Genomic DNA, 17,172 nt, shown 5'->3' with positions numbered 1-17,172 from the left:
AAGCGGGGAGGATGAGAACAAAGTTACAGGTGTGTAGGCTGCCATCTTGATTTAATCTGACCAGAGTCATTTTCTTATGTCAATTTGCCTGAGGTGAGGAGACTGGCCAGGGCTCACTCAGAGAGGCAAGGAGAAAGGGCCTCTTCCAGGGAAGGCTTCTGATTACTCAGGATTTCTTCCTCTTCTTCTTCTTCTTCTTCTTCTTCTTCTTCTTCTTCTTCTTCTTCTTCTTCTTCTTCTTCTTCTCTTCTTCTTCTTCTCCTTCTTCTTCTTCTCCTCTTCTTCTCTTCTTCTTCTCTTCTTCTTCTCTTCTTCTTCTCTTCTTCTTCTTCTTCTTCTCTTTCTTACTATTGTACAATATTTATATTATGATTACTCATGACCTCTGATAAAGGACCATTAGGACTTAAGGACCTACAATCTGCATATCAGTGTTTTAGAAAGAGCAAAGGCTACAGCTAGCACATAAGACCCCTTAGGGCAAATTAGAAAAGGGTATGACCTTCGGAGCAGAAACATTGCAAAAAATAGTCTCCCCTTGGGGTAGATTAATTGGAAAAAGGCACCTCTTTGGATAGGCCAGTCATAAGAAAGTTTGCCTTTCTCTGCTGACCATGGCACCCCTGAATGAGTACACGAGGCTTGGTTACTAGTACAGTATAGGCTAGATTTCATTTCCCCACACATAGCTGTGTGGGGGGCATAGGCTGCAGAACCATATTACCAATTATGGTGGCCTCTGCTGGTGCTAATCACAATGCCCAGAGACAAGGCCTCTGCCGGTGCTAATCACAATGCCCAGAGACAAGGCCTCTGCCTTCTGGAGTATCTCCCAATTCCACGCACAGGTCTGAAAGGTCAGTTGAAACTCAGAGAGACTTTGCTAAAGTAGGCCTTCTATGACAGCAGTCTTTGCTCCCCACTTTCCACTGCACCAAGAGACAGCCCTGAATCCCTGAGTCCTAGCGGAGCCAACATTGCAGAGCAGCCCAGAGATCATCCTTCTAACAACCAGGGAACTCTGGTTTTAAAGACTAGGCTCTCCTCACTTAGGCTTGTAATAGAGTCACTCTCAGCACCAAGAAGAGAGTTTGTTTTGTTTTGTTTTGTTTGTTTTTTGAGACAGAGTCTCAATCTGTCGCTCACGTTGGAGTGCAGTGGCGCGATCTCGGCTCACTGCGATCTCTGCCTCCCAGGTTCAAGCGATTCTCCTGCCTCAGCCTTCTGAGTACCTGGGATTGCAGGCACACACCACCATGCATGGCTAATTTTTGTATTTTTAGTAGAGACAGGGTTTCACCATGTTGGTCAGGCTGGTCTCGAACTCCTGACCTCATGATCTGCCCGCCTGGGCCTCCCAAAGTGCTGGGATTACAGGCGTGAGCCACCGCACCCGGCCGAGGAGAGGTCTTCAATGCAAATGCCACCAACAACTCTTAGAGACCATCAACCACCACTAGGACTCCCTAGGAGTTGTCCTTAGGAATTAGAGACGAGGCCTCTATTGGACATGCTACAACCTCTCTCCCACAATTTACTTCACTCACTCACCAGGGCCATCAGCAGATACACCAGAATGCATATACCTTTATTTATATATTTAAAACAAAAATAGGATTAGTCAATAGACATTGGGCTACAACTGGTTTTATGCCTCACTTAATGTATCACAGACTCCTTTCAGATGGATACATACAGCGCCATCATTTTCTTTGTAATGGCTGCAGTGTTCTACTACATGGATGTACCATAATCTATTTAGGCTTTCTTATCTTCCCCCCAGTTCTCTCCTCCTCATCCTCTCAACAGAGTTATAGCAACTTTTGGATAAACTATTATGTGTAAATAATTAACTGATGAGCCACGTAATATATTATAATTACATTTCCTTTCTTAAACATTTGCTTTTCCTGGATTTAACAATTGCCTCTCCTTTTCATTTGCTTCATTTTTCTATGGTGCTCTGTGGAGTTGTGCAGTGCATAACTTATGCAGTTATATATGGCAGCCCTGCCTGTACCTATGGCTAAGTCATCCCGAACTATGAAACAGAGCTTCTTTATTTTTCCTCTAGGGTGAATGAGGGGTGAGGGGGCTGGGTTTCTGAGAAGAGAGCCAGACTTTCAATATAATTTTATAGACAGTTAAATTAATAGATGATCTATCCATTCCATTTTATTTTCTTAGATGCCTCTGTCTTCCTATTTCAATATCCTGTGTCAGATCATCTGTTTCCTGGATGCCATGTCTTCCTCTTTCTTGGTTTGCCCTTTAGTTTTAGTGGAGCATGTCTTCTAGTCACTTCTTGTGAGTGTGTGCATGGGAGGAAAATTATTTAAGCACTGCATGACTGAAAATGTATTTATTCTACCTTAAAACTCAATTGATATGTTGACTGAATATAGAATTCTATATTGGAAATCATATTCACTAATAATTTTGAAGTATGGTTCTGCTGTCTTTCAGCTTTACTGATTTCTATTGAGAAGCCAAATGCCATTCTTATTCTTGATCCTTTGTATGGAAACTTTTACTTCTTCCTACTTCTGGAAGCTTTTAAGGTCTGCTTTAATACTTTGAAATTTTACAATGGTATGCCTCCATGTGGGGCTCTTTCTCGCTCATGCTTCATGTTTTATGAATATAACACTTTTATCTTTCTGCATATACTGGAGTAGAAGCTTAGTAGGGCTTTTTTTAACGTTTTTTATTTATTTATTTATTTATTTATTTATTTATTTATTTATTTATTTGGAGACAGTGTTGCTGGAGTGCAGTGGTGTGATCTCGGCTCACTGCAACCTCTGCCTCCTGGGTTCAAGTGATTCTCCTGCCTGAGCCTCCGGAGCAGCTGGGATTACAGGCGTGCGCCACCACGCCCAGCTAATCTTTTTTATTTTTGTAGAGACGGGGTTTCACCATGTTGGCCAGGCTGGTCTTGATCTCCTGACCTCAAGTAATCTGCCCACCACAGCCTCCCAAAGTGTTGGGACTACAGGCGTGAGCCACTGCACCCAGCTTTTTAAAATGTTTTTATTTGTTCTTGTCATTGTTTATATTTTCTCCCACCTTCCCTTTTCTGTTTTTTGGCTTTTGTTTCACTTCTGGTTTTCACGTTGGTACTTTCCTTGAGTTGTTTGAAATCTTTAGTGATTTGTTCATATTTAAGAGTGAGGCACTAAAAAGCTGGCTGGAAGTTCTGAATGCCTGGGAGAAGGGGTGGGCTTTGATGTATGGCAATTGGATAGCAGGATGCTTTTTGGTTGAGGTACCTGTACCAGTAGACTATTCTTTGATGTGGCTCAATTCTTCAGAGAAGGATCCTTTAAATCTCCTATCTGGGATATAAGACTGCCTGCTTATATTCCAGGAACTAGATATGAGAAATAGAATCCCAGACTTTATTCCTCCTATTTTCAGTCTAGCATACTCTACTTTCCCTACTTGTCTCTAAGTCTATAACCTCTGTGGTTCATTTTCACTTATTTGCATTTTAGTCTATTTTAAAAATGTTTTGTTGATAAATAACATACAGAAATGCACAAATCATTGGCTGGGCACAGTGGTTCACGCCTGTAATCCCAGCATTTTGGGAGGCTGAGGCAGGCGGATCACCTGAGGTCGGGAGTTCAAGACCAGCCATGACCGACATGGAGAAACCCCGTCTCTACTAAGAATACAAAATTAGCCGGGTGTGTTGGCACATGGCTATAATCCCAGCTACTCAGGAAGGCTGAGGCAGATGAATCGCTTGAACCTGGAAGGTGGAGGTTACAGTGAGCTGAGATTGCATCATTGCACTCCAGCCTGGGCAACAAGAGTGAAACTCTGTCTCAAAAAAAAAAAAAAAAAGAAATTCACAAATTATAAGTGTACTGCTCAATGAACTTTTACAAATAAAGCTACATAATGAGCATCCAGATGTCTCTTGTTTAGTTTCTACAAATAATAGACCTCTTTTGCTGGAGTAACATATGTAAAGCACTTAGAACGTCCATGGGATTATGATGAGTGCTTCTACTGGAGCTAGCTAAAATAATTTAGTCACCTATCCATCTGCTTTCCATCTGCCTTTCTTTCTTTCTTTTCTTTTTCTTTCCTTTTTTTTTGAAACGGGGTGTCACTTTGGCCGAGGCTGGAGTGCAGTGGCACACTCACGGCTCACTGCATCTTTGACCTCCTGGGCTCAAGCAATCCTCCCGCCTCAGCCTCCCTAGTAGCTGGGACTACAGGTGCGTGCCCACCATATTGAGCTACTTTTTGTATTTTTTGTAGAGATAGGGTTTCACCATGTTGCCCAGGCTGGTCTGAAACTCCTAGGCTCTAAGTGATCTTCCCTCCTCAGCCTCGCAAAGTGCTAGGATTATAGGCTTGAGTCACTACACCCAGCTCTAAGCAGTGTTTTCATGTAGCATTTACCACTCCTAGTTTCACGGAAGGTAAAGTCTACATTCCAGTTTCTCCATTTTCTTGTTTTCAGGTGATTTCTGTACTTTACTATCTTCCTTACAAAATTTTTAATTTTGATGTAGTCTTACCTGTTAATGGATGGCCAAAAGGCACTGGATAAAAATCAGCAGCTATTCCTTATAAATGAGTGCAATGAGTATAGAAAGTACAATGAGAATAGAAAAAAAACTTTTTTTTTTTTTTTTTTTTGGCCATGGTCTCGCTCTGTTGCCCAGGTTAGAGTACAGTGGCGTGATCTCTGCTCACTGCAACCTCTGCCTCCCCAGGCTCAGGTGATCCTCCCACTTCAGTCTTTGGAGTAGCTGGGACTACAGACATGCACCACCATACCCAGCTAATTTTTTGTATTCTTTGTAGAGACTGGTTTTACCATATTGCCCATGCTGCTGTCGCACTCCAGGGCTCAATCCACCTACCTCGGCCTCCCAAAGTGCTGGAATTACAGACATGAGCCACCACACCCAACTAGAAAAGAGCTTTCTAAACACAGTAAAGAGTATCGAAAAGCCAATAGAAAGCATCATAATCAAGTCACTTCCCCTGAAATTCAGGAATAAAGCATAGATGTCCACTACAGTGTTTTGAAGGCTCTGGAATGTGACAAAACAAGAAAACAAAATAAGCTGTATAAATCTAAAAGAAAGAGAAAAGAGGAAAAAGTATATTTATAGATATGATTATACACATTGAGAATCCAAGAAACGTAACTTAAAAACATTAAAACTAATAAGCCTATGTAGTGGATATCTGCTATTTTGCTTTGCCCAGCATTCCTTCCTCTCTGCTTCTAGCAACAGCATTCTTCTTCCTTTGGGTACCTGCTCCTACTTTATCCTTTCAATATAGTCCTGGTAGGACAGGCAATCACAATAGTCCCCTCTGCTGCCTGTGGCTGGGCACCTAACCCAGGATGGACTAATCATAGCATCATAATCATAATATCCAACCCCATTGGACTCAGTGGTAGCTCCAAGTGGTAGGCATGAGACCTGGCCCAGAGATACAAGATCTCCCTTGGAATTTTCCAAATCAAAGGTAAAGAAGTAATTTTCTCTTTTCCTTGGATATTGAACTGTAAGGATGTGACCCAGAGAAATTAGTAGCCATGTCGGGTCTCTACCATGTAAGAGTCTTAGAAAATTAGGCGATACAGAGAGAAGCAGAGATGAAAGATGAGACGGAGTGAGAGCCTAGATACCATTTGAGTCCCTCGATCTAGTTGGTTCTGAGATCTGCCCTATTCTTCCCAGCTACGTTAACCAATAAACTCAATTTTCCTCTTAAGATTATTCAAGTTGGGTTTCTGTCACTTGCAAACAAGAGTCCTAATACAAGCCAGATGCAAAATAAATATATAGAATCCCATCATTTCCATTTTTTTCCTTTTCAAAGTATTATTAAATAGCTCCCTTTTATTTTCCAATATTTGTTATAAAAATGTTCAAACATGCAGAAAAGTTTAAAGAATTTTTACAATGAACATCAATACACCCACCACCTAGATTTTAAAATTAACATTCTTTTGTTATATTCCAATAATTTTCTCTTATTCTAGTAATAACAGAACTAGACATTATGTGTGCATATATATATCCCATTCACAACAGTGTGAAACACCAACAGACACAGACTAAAGCCTTAACAAAACTTGTCTCTCAAGACAAAGGACCCAAAAAGGAGCAATCTAGCAATCGAGAAAATTTTAGATAGCTAATCTAGTCAAGCCAAATGCCATGGGAAAAAAGAAAAAAATGCAGACTCACCCTTACCCAAGCCAGCAATGGCGGAACAGGAGCCTAGACTTCGGCTCTTAGAAGGCTCCAGTTCCCATCTCCCATCCCCCACCTTTTCCCGCTCAGCAGAGACCACGTGGAGAGCCTGATGCCCCTCACCCTCCCCATGGAGGAGACGTCAGCACTACCCTGATGCGCCACCCCTCCCCATGAGGGTGACGTCAGCACTACCCAATTGTGAAGACACAATCCCTCCCCAGCAGTTCAGTTTAGAAACTGCCAGTCTTGGTATAGAACAACCTAGGCTTATCTGTTCAAGTCCCATAGGTAGTATTATTAGAGAATAACCCAGGCTTTGGGAACTGTATAACTCTGAGATCGTTTGAAATTTTCGTTTTGTTTTTCTTTTGGCTCCAACCAGGCCTCTGTTGTTAGACTAATGGGGTTTCCCCTGCAGAGATTGGTCAGCTCTGCAGTCTATCATCCCGGAAGGTGTTAAATACACAGGAAAGCCAGCCTCGGCGGGCAGAACCTAGCCCGAAAGGGCGGGCATGCTAAAGTGTTTTCAAAAGGTCTTCCCAATCCTCTGCTTTAGACAGCTCGGACCTTAGATAGAAGAACACAACGGATCCTCCAGTGACTGACGGTGAACTAAAATGCCCTTTTGAGATTTCGGAATGTGGGGAGGATCTTGTTTAGGAACTTATTGAAGGTGGACCTGGTTATGTACCTGGTTATGGGTCACAAGACCTAAGCAAAGCCACATTTTTAGGCAATTTTAAGTTATTCTCAATGTTGTGCTAGGTTTCGTTATTCCCAAATATTTATAAGAGGTATGTTAAAAGTTACAGCCTTTATTCACCTGTGATGCGGATAACTTAGGGAAAAGCTCGTTAGAGTCATAGTTATTTGTGGTGAAGATCCTACCCAGCAAAGTGGTGATCACAAGATGGCCTTCAACAACCATAGCACTGCAGCTTAAAGAAGAGGCAGGAACAGAAGAAAATTTGTGACTGATTCAGATCATAAGTGAGATAGTACTTTGAAGAACCTCCAGAAATAGCTGGAGGACACTTTGAGGGGAATCTGTTTTGTTGACATTCAAGCCCGTAGGAGTTCAAGCCATTGTAATTTAAAATGGCATGTCAGGCTTCCAATTTAAGAGAATCTTAGCAAATGTGTTTTCCCTGCCAAATCAGCTTGAAATGACAGAAGAAAAAAACAAGTAAAAGAATAGCACTAAAATTGCAAGGGTTAGCAAGGAAGGATGTGATTAGCAGACCAAAATTTTGATAATTTCCTTGAAGATATGGAACAAATAGGATAAAATTGGCTGGGAAACCAGAGTCAATGAATTCATAACACTATACAGATATGGGAGAGGACTGCTGGAAAAGTGAATTCTCTGTTTTCTATCGTAGACCCAAAGGACGGATGATGTCACAGTCATCTGGATCAGGAGATGAGAATGATGATGAGGCTACTACCTCTAAAGACGATGGTGAGTAAATGAACTAGTAAAACTCAAGAGTTAAGTCTAAATAATTGTTAACAGGCCGGGCGCGGTGGCTCACGCCTGTAATCCCAGCACTTTGGGAGGCCGAGGCGAGCAGATCACGAGGTCAGGAGATCGAGACCACGGTGAAACCCCGTCTCTACTAAAAATACAAAAAATTAGCCGGGCGTGGTTGTGGGCGCCTGTAGTCCCAGCTACTCAGGAGGCTTAGGCAGGAGAATGGCGTGAACCCGGGAGGCGGAGCTTGCAGTGAGCCGAGATCGCGCCACTGCACTCCAGCCTGGGTGACAGATCGAGACTCCGTCTCAAAAAAAAAAAAATTGTTAACAACATGTCTAGGAAGCTTGAGTAAATTCTTATGAAATTATACCTCAGGGCCGGGTGCGGTGGCTCACGCCTGTAATCTCAGCACTTTGGGAGGCTGGGGCAGCGGGGGGCAGGTGATGGGGGAGGAGGGGTTGGCGGGGAGGACCACCTGAGGTCAGGAATTCGAGAGCAGCCTGGCCAACATTATGAAACCCCGTCTCTACTAAAAATACACAAATTAACTGGGCGTGGTAACGGCACGCGCCTGGAATCCCAGCTACTAGGGAGGCTCAGGCTGGAGAATCGCTTGAATGTGGGAGGCGGAGCTTGCAGTGAGCAGAGATTGTGCCATTGCACTCCAGCCTGGGCAACAGCGGGACTCCGTCTCAAAAAAAAAAAAAAAAAGAAAAAAGAAAAAAGAAAAGGAAGGAAATTCCTCAGAACATCTAGCGTAATGAAACAATTAATAAAAAAATTAATAGCAAGGTAGAAACAAATTTTCCCAGAGAAAACTGGGATCAGGGGATGGTGGTCAAGAGAGCACTCCTGCTTTTACTTTGTTTTTGTTGCTTTACAGTGAGAATGAATTCATGTAATATTTTGGCAAAAACTTTAAGGTTTGATAAAATTTAGTGTTGCTAAGGATATGGGGCAGTTAATGGTCATTCAGAAGGTGGGGATCATATGTTGGCACAACATTTTTGAAGGGTAAATATGACAGTGTATCGAAATTTTAAATATACCTTCCCCTTGACCCAATTCTACTTTTTCAAATATATCCTCAGAAATACTTTTATACATGCACAGATTTATGTTACAAGGATGTTCATTGGAGCATGTTTGTAGTCACAAAAATTGGAAATAACCAAATGTCCAAAAATAGGGGAATGGTTTAATACAATATGGTATATTTTTACTGTAAAATAGTATACAGCCCTTAAAAAGAATGAGGTAGATCTCTATATACTGTCATGGACAGATCTCTAATATATATTAAGTGAAAAAAGCAAATTGTAGAGCTATATGTACAGTAATTATGCCATTTGAAAAAATACTAAAGCTTCCTATTTGTATATATACAAGTATATATGTACATAAATGCTGAGGAAGGTGATGCACCAAATTTAACAGGTAAAAGACACTTTTAATTTTATTTTATTTTTCTTTTTTGTATGCTTATCTGACCACCAACACTTACTTTTTATCCTATATTCTTCTATATTGTTTAAATTTTTTCTTACAAAAAGAATGTTTATATATCATTTGCATAACTAAACAGAACTGAAACGTGACCATTAATAGAATGTAAATAGTATGTAGAACTTCCAAAACACTAATAGTTGAAAAAAGAAACAAAGGAAATTGTCAGTCCAGCAACGTAAGGTAACAGAAAAAAGCAACAACAATAACGTGTGATAATTAGATTTTTTTAAGTGATAGGAATATGTATCCATATATAGTATACTATGTTGCCCTTAAAAATAGTGAGGTAGATCTGTGTGTAGTGACAAGGAAAGATGTTCATGATATAATATTAAGCAAAAAATAAAGTCACAGAAAAATTTATACTGTGTGATCCTTTTTTTAAAAAAAGCAAAAACTGCATGTTGGTTAAGTGTATAGAAAAAGATCTTTAATCAGTAAACTTAACTGAGGTTACCTTTGGGGGCTGGTTTTAGTTGGGGAACAGGGACTGAGTGGAGATTTCACCTTATTTTGTAGTCAAAGGTTGTTGAGACCTGGACATTTCTTTTCTTTTTCTTTTTCTTTTTCTTTTTCTTTTTTTTTTTTTTTGAGGAGTTTTGCTCTTGTTGCTCAGGCTGGAGTGCTATATGGCATGATTTCGGCTCACTGCAACCTCCGCCTCCTGGGTTCAAGCAATACTCCTGCCTCAGCCTCCCAAGTAGCTGGGATTATAGGCATGCACCACCACACCCGGCTAATTTTATATTTTTTAAGTAAAGACAGGGTTTCACCATGTTGGTCAGGCTGGTCTTGAACTCCTGACTTCAAGTGACCCACCTGCCTTGGCCTCCTAAAGTGCTGGGATTACAGGCATGAGCTACCACGCCTAGCCAAGACCTGGACATTTCTAACTGTACCTCTGGTTATATTACTCCCTTCCATATTTGATGCCCTTCAGTGGTTACCCATGACCTACTAGATAGAATCTAAACTCTGGAGGATGACATACAATATTCGCCATGATCTGAACCCACCCCACCTCTCTGTCTTCATCTCTCATCATTCCTCCACAGGCCTACTGAACATCAGTCACACAGCATGGTAATATGGTTGTTCCAACGTATCTGCAGGGAACTGGCTCCAGGAACCCTGCAGATACCAAAATTGGTGCATATTCAACTCCCACAGTCAGCTCTGCGGAACCCACAGATACAAAAAGTTGGCCTTCCCTTTACAGGTTTCCAATCCTGCAAATCCTGTATTTTCCATTCCTGCTTGATTGCTGATGTGGAACCCGCCCATGCAGAGGGCCGACTGTATTTATTGAAAAAATATGTGTATAAATGGACCATCACAGTTTAAACCCCAATTGTTCAAGGGTCACCTGTAAACAGTTGCCTAAATGGGCCATGATCTTTCTCATGCCTCCATGTCTTTGCACACACTGTTCCCCTTTTCAAGTAATCCATAGATCTCTAGATCTCACTGTCCTGATACTACAAATTAAGTTTGGATTTGTATGATTAATATACAGGTTACAACGTTAAGTCCCCATATTGTGGACCATAGAGAGTCCATTCTTCCACCAGGTTGGAGGGTGCATCCCCCGCCCTTGAGTAATTTCCAGAAATCCACAAGGTATACTTAAATGTTACAAAAATCAATCCTAGTTGTCATTTGTTATCTCTGCCAGCTATTCTTTCTGCATACTGTCATGGTCTGCCTTCAATAAGTCACCACTTCCTGTCTTGAAACTTTTTTTAAAAAAACCTTTTAGTTTTTTTAATTTTAAAAATTTCTGCAAACACTATGGCGACTTGTGTAATTTTAATACATACAAAAGATGTATGATGTGTAATTTATGGAGCATAATTATTAAATAAACATCCAGGAATCTATCATCTGTGTGTAAGAACTAGAACATTACTGATGCTTTTGAATCTACCTAAATTCCCCTTCCCTAAATTTTCCTCCCACACTTCCCCTAGAGCAATCTCCTATCCCAGATCTTATATTAATTATTCCCCCCACCCCACCCCACCCCCTTTTTTTTGTTATCTCCCTGTGTTGCTCAGGCTAGTCTCAAACTCCTGGGCTCAAGCGATCCTCCTGCCTCAGCCTCCCAAGTAGCTGGGACTACAGGTGCATGCCATATCACCCAGCTATTTTCCTTCTATACTTTAATACCTTTATCATATTATATAGCTGCAAGTTTTTCTTATTTTTGAGCTTTATTTAAAAAGTTATCAAATTGTAGGTATTATTTGGTGATTTGTGTTTTTCACATAACCTTGTTTGAGACTTATGCACATGGCTGTAATTTATTCATTGTTCAATGCTGTATAGTATTTCATTATGTGACTATACCACAATTTATTTAGCCATTTTCTTATCAAAGAATATTCTCTTGCCATCCTTTGAAGTCTGCATGCAGACTAGGAATAGAAAATCCTTAGCATGTTCTAAATCACTTTCTCCTTTGTGCCATGTCTCTGTTTTTAACAGTTAGTATATTCAAATGCAAGGACTGGCAATTTTTTTTTCTGTTAAAGAACTAGTAGGAACTATTTTAGACTCTGTGGGCCATACGGTCTCTGTCAAAACTCTAAACTCTGCTGTTTTAGCATAAAAGCAGCCACAGAAAATACATAGACAAATAAATATTGCAATGTTCCAATAAAACTTTATTTACAAAAACAGGTAAAGGACAGGGTTTGGTCCATGGGCTGTGGTTTCCAAACCCTGCTGTAGTTCATCTCAATTTTTGTAGTGTTGCCCAGTATTGTGGTTCTTATTATCAAGTCTGCCCTTGTCTTACTTTGCACGTGTCAAACCCTATTCTCCCCCTTTGTGATTCTCACCTCCTATATCTAAGAGTGAGCCTGACTTTTAAATCCAATTCCTGAACCAGTGTGGCTCAAGGCAAGAAGTGTTATCTGTAGCCACAGCTCCAACAGCAAGTAGGGTATTTGAGTAAGATTTGGTGCTAAGAGGCCTAAGATTGCTGTACCAGACTTGAGATTGGGATGCTGCCTTCATTTCCTTCATTAGCTCTTCAGAGTTTCTGGTTAGGACTGAAGTTACACTCTAATAACTAGTCTCCTTGCAATGTCCTGAATGTGCCTTACTCTCTCTTCCTTTAGGATTTAAATGTGCTTCCTATCTTCCTTCTTTATGCCCCCTGCTCCCTTTCACTCCCTTTGCCTGGCTAATTCCCACTCACTCTCGGGGATTTAAATTGGATTTCTTTCTCTGGAAGCTATTCTTAATTCCCTTCCTCCACTGCACCCCACCTCACCCTCCTAGGCTGGGCCAGGTGTCCCACCTCTGCGTTCTCATAGTGGCCTTTGTCACTCTGTCTTGTAATTGTCTGCCTTACCCACCAAATATATTACTTGGTAATAGAAACTTCCCGGCTGGGCGCGGTGGCTCACGCCTGTAATCCCAGCACTTTGGGAGGCCGAGGCGGTTGGATCACAAGGTCAGGAGATCGAGACCATCCTGGCTAACACGGTGAAACCCCGTCTCTACTAAAAATATAAAAAGTTAGCCGGGCGTGGTGGCAGGCGCCTGTAGTCCCAGCTACTCCGGAGGCTGGGGCAGGAGAATGGCGTGAACCAGGGAGTCGGAGCTTGCAGTGAGCCAAGATCGCACCACTGCACTCCAGCCTGGAAGACAGAGCGAGACTCCGTCTCAAAAAAAAAAAAAAAAAGAAACTTCCCTAAGGTGAGTGATAATTTAAAAGTTGGGCATTTAGGGATAGCTCTAAACCTACATTGCCAGTTGAGAATGGAGGGCAAGGGTTGTCTTTGTATACTAAGGGAGTAGATCATGATGGGTCTGCCGGCAGGGTTCCTTCACTGTTTCCCTGGATTTGACCAGGAGAAGCAGCCAGTTTCTACCTCTTGTGAAGATCAGCCACTGGCTGAGGGTCCAGCCAGAGAATAGACTGATTCTCTAGAACAAGATTGCCACCATATCCTTAAATGTGCATTGCCGGCTGTTTTGTCCTACCTGCTTGATGGTGGCCTGAACTGCATGCAAGCTTGGTCTCCTTTTGGGCATTTTGATTTGGCTTATCTCAATAAAGGAGTTATTTTCTTATTCTTCATTTTTTTCTCTTGGTGAGTGGAGAGTGAGAACGTCTTTTTCTAACATGTCTACTACTTGAGACTATTTTATGGCAAGTCTCCTTACGAAATTGTAAACTATGGGAAGTGCTGTATTTGGAGTCAGTGAAGAACTGGACCTAATTAGGTCTGTGTGCTTTGTGACTTTAGCAAATAATTTTAACTTCCTTTGCTGAGCCTATTTCTTATCTGTACAGTGGGGATGGTACTTGATCTATCTCACAGTGTGTTTATCAGGATAAAATAAGATTGTATGTGAAAGTGCTTTGAAAAACTGTGAAATCAACTACAAATTGAATTTTGTGTTATTCTGTATTCCCTCACGGCACCTAGCACCATGCGTTGCTGAGAGTATTTGCTCAATACATTTTTGTTGAATGACCAAAGGAATTGGAGAGAGAAATAATGCTGTTGGTGGGAATAAAGGACATTTAGTAATAGAAGCAGGAAAAATACATGACTTGGTAATAGAAACTTCCCTAAGGTGAGTGATAATTTAAAAGTTGGGCATTTAGGGATAGCTCTAAACCTACATACCCAATGTCTGCTCTCTGCTTTGCTTATAAAAAATATTTAAATTTTCTTTTAGTATGATTTTGGCAGCTTAGATAAGCTGTCAAACTTGATTAGGTTTTAAATATGCAGTCATCAAAAAGCAGGATTGGCCCTAGGCAATACTGTGAGGTCAGCAAAATGTACTCTCAGAAATCTTTCCTTCCTGGTTGGTAACCTCACCTCTCACCACTCCCTATTGCAGTGGCTTCTTCTAGTTCTGTTTACCTCCAGTCTCCTAGGACTTTCCTATTAGCTTTTTTCCTCCAAGAGGCATTCACCTTAAAGGGTTAGGAACTAAGACTCCTTGGCTAATTTGCACTTTAAAAAAGGATTCCTAGAGAAGGAGGCAATGTGTTATCCAAATGAGTGAATAAATAATCATGAAATTTCAGGCATTAAACGGAATACAAGTGCTTATCAGCCCCATTCAAATCACAAGACATACTTACTTCATCTACAACTATGGTTTCTCAAACTTGGAGGTATGTAGAATTTCCTGGAGAGCTGTTTTTTTTTTTTTTCTTCAGAGTCTTACTTTGTCACCCAGGCTGGAGTGCATTGGCACCATCATAGCTCACTGCAGCTGGAACTCCTGGGCTCAAGCAATCCTCCCACCTCAGCATCCCAAAGTGCTGGGATATGCCAGCACATACAGCTAATTTTTTTTTTTTTTTCGATAGAGATAGGGTCTCGCTTTGTTGACCAGGCTGGTCTTGAACTCCTGGCTTCAAGCAATACTCCTGCCTTGGCCTCCCAAAGTGCTGGGATTACAGGCACAGGCATGAGCCACCGCACCTGGCCAAGAGCTTCTTAAAAATACTGATAATTGAGGTCCTCCTCACAGAGATTCTGATTGAATTGGACTGACTAGGTTTGGACCTGGGTAAAGATTAAAAAACAAAAAAAACTCCCAGGTCATTCTATTGTACAGTGAGTTGGGAACCCTGGATTTAAATCTAAATTGGCACTGGGTGCAGTGGCTCATGCCTGTAATCCTACCACTTTGGGAGGCCGAGGTGGGCGGATCACCTGAGGTCAGGAGTTCAAGACCAGCCTGGCCAACATGGCAAAACCCCATTTCTACTAAAAATACCAAAAAATTTAGCTGGGCATGGTGGCGCACACCTGTAATCCCAGCTACTTGGGAGGCCAAGGCAGGAGAATCACTTGAACCTGGGAGATGGAGATTGCAGTGAGCCAACATTGTGCCACTGCACTCCAGCCTGGGTGACAGAGCCAGACTCTGTCTCAAAAAAAAAAAAAAAAAAAAAAATCTAAATTGGCCTTGTCTGTGAGAAAAAGAAAAGCTGAATGCCATTAGATCAAACATTGAGCAGGGTGGGGTTGGAGGGACTTTGAGAGACATCAATAAAGTAAACAGAATGTTAAAAATAGGCCCATGCCATGGCACATCAGCTCGCCAAATATATATATAGGCCCAGCAACTCCATAAGCAAGTCCTTGGCAGCACCCAAGGGAGAAGTCATCTGTGGCTGGTCTGGCTCCCCACTCCCAAACCCTCAGAGAAAACAGCCTATCTCTAACTTTTAGTCCTTAAATCTGCTTTCCAGATGGTTCACAGGTATGACAGATAAAATCTGTGAGCTAAGGAACGAAGTGCTTGAATGGTTGATGTACCAAGTCAGTAACTTCAGGTGATGTAAGATAAACAATTTCGCTAAAAATATGAAATTTGGCTAGGTGCGGTGGCTCACACCTGTAATCCCAGCACTTTGGGAAGCTGAGGCAGGCAGATCACCTGAGGTTGGGAGTTCGAGACCAGCCTGGCCAACATGGAGAAACCCCGTCTCTACTAAAAACACAAAATTAGCCAGGTGTGGTGCTGCATGCCTGTAATCCCAGCTACTTGGGAGGCTGAGGCAGGAGAATCGCTTGAACCCGGGAGGTGGAGGTTGTGGTGAGCCGAGGTAGTGCCATTGCACTCTAGCCTGGGCAACAAGAGCGAAACTCCCTCTCAAAAAAAAACCCAAATATATATATATATATATATATATATATATATATATATATATATACCTATACACACACACATACATATGAAATCTGTGTTATCTATTTACATTTTACTTAGCACATAGGTTCAGCACATGTTATTACTTTCCTTGCTTTTATATAGCAATCTCAGGATGGGAAACGGATGAATTCACATTGTGTAGTTGGATTATTTTTGCTTGAGCTTTGGCCTCCTCAGCAGCCCATTGGTGTTGATAGCATAACAAAGCCCTTATTATGATACAATCTTTACTATCTCAGCATTGCTTAGTTTGCCTTCTCTGTACTTTCCTGCTTCAAAGATGATCCTTCAGAAAAGTGGATGAAGAAAATGGACTGCCTGGGCCGGGCGCGGTGGCTCACGCCTATAATTCCAGCACTTTGGGAGGCCAAGGCGGGCGGATCATGAGGTCAGGAGATCAAGACCATCCTGGCTAACATAGTGAAACCTCATCTCTACTAAAAATACAAAAAAAATTAGCCGGGCGTGGTGGTAGGCGCCTGTAGTCCCAGCTACTTGGGAGGCTAAGGCAGGAGAATGGCATGAACCCGGGAGGCGGAGCTTGCAGTGAGCCGAGATGGCGCCGCTGCACTCCAGCCTGGGTGACAGAGCGAGACACTGTCTCAGACAAAAAAAAAAAAAAAAAAGTAAATGGACTGCCCTTTACCTAGCAGTTTTTTTTTGTTTTTTTTTTTTTTTTTTTTTTTTTGCACTCTGTCACCTAGGCTGGAGTGCAGTGGTGCAATCTCGGCTGACTGCAACCTCTGCCTCCCGGGTTCAAACAATTCTCCTACTTCAGCCTCCCAAGTAGCTGGGACCACAGATGTGCACCACCAGGCCTGGCTAATTTTTGTATTTTTAGTAGAGACAGGGTATCGCCATGTTGCCCAGGCTGGTCTCAAACTCCTGGCCAAGTGATCCACCCACTCTGGCCTCCCAAAGTGCTGGGATTACAGGTGTGAACCACTGTGCCCAGCCGTTTTTTCTGTTTTGTTTTGGTTTGGTTTTTGCTTTTTTTTGTTTTTTGTTTTTTTTTAATGCATTCTCAGAAACATCTTCAGATTCTCCTGGGCAAGCAGTCTCTCCCATTCCTAAGGAAAATCCCACCCATTGGATAGGAAGGCTTCCAGGAGTGTCTGTCTAGTGGCAAGCCACTGGTATGAGATATCTGGAGAGGACCTAAAGCACCCCAGATGGCTATAACTGTATGACGTCCTACATTACACATCTTGATTCCCCAAGCACCCTGGGGAATCCCTGTGA

General features: G+C 41.9%; 2 long non-coding RNA genes across 2 annotated transcripts in view; one reads left to right on the top strand and one right to left on the bottom strand.

Moving 5' to 3' along the window:
• Positions 1–11,110, top strand: part of LOC134729786 (uncharacterized) — a 28,935-nt gene extending 17,825 nt beyond the window's left edge. The window contains exons 2-3 of the long non-coding RNA XR_010111215.1: positions 7,625–7,704; positions 10,284–11,110. This is a non-coding gene — a long non-coding RNA (uncharacterized LOC134729786). The remainder of the gene's footprint in view (positions 1–7,624; positions 7,705–10,283) is intronic.
• LOC117977718 (uncharacterized) overlaps positions 1–17,172 on the bottom strand; it is a 40,534-nt gene that overhangs the window by 19,066 nt on the left and 4,296 nt on the right. The gene's annotated exons all lie outside the window — the stretch shown is intronic.

Source organism: Pan paniscus, chromosome X (assembly GCF_029289425.2).
Source record: "Pan paniscus chromosome X, NHGRI_mPanPan1-v2.0_pri, whole genome shotgun sequence".
In the NCBI taxonomy this organism is placed as follows: domain Eukaryota; kingdom Metazoa; phylum Chordata; class Mammalia; order Primates; family Hominidae; genus Pan; species Pan paniscus.
This window is presented reverse-complemented; position numbering and strand designations above follow the sequence as displayed.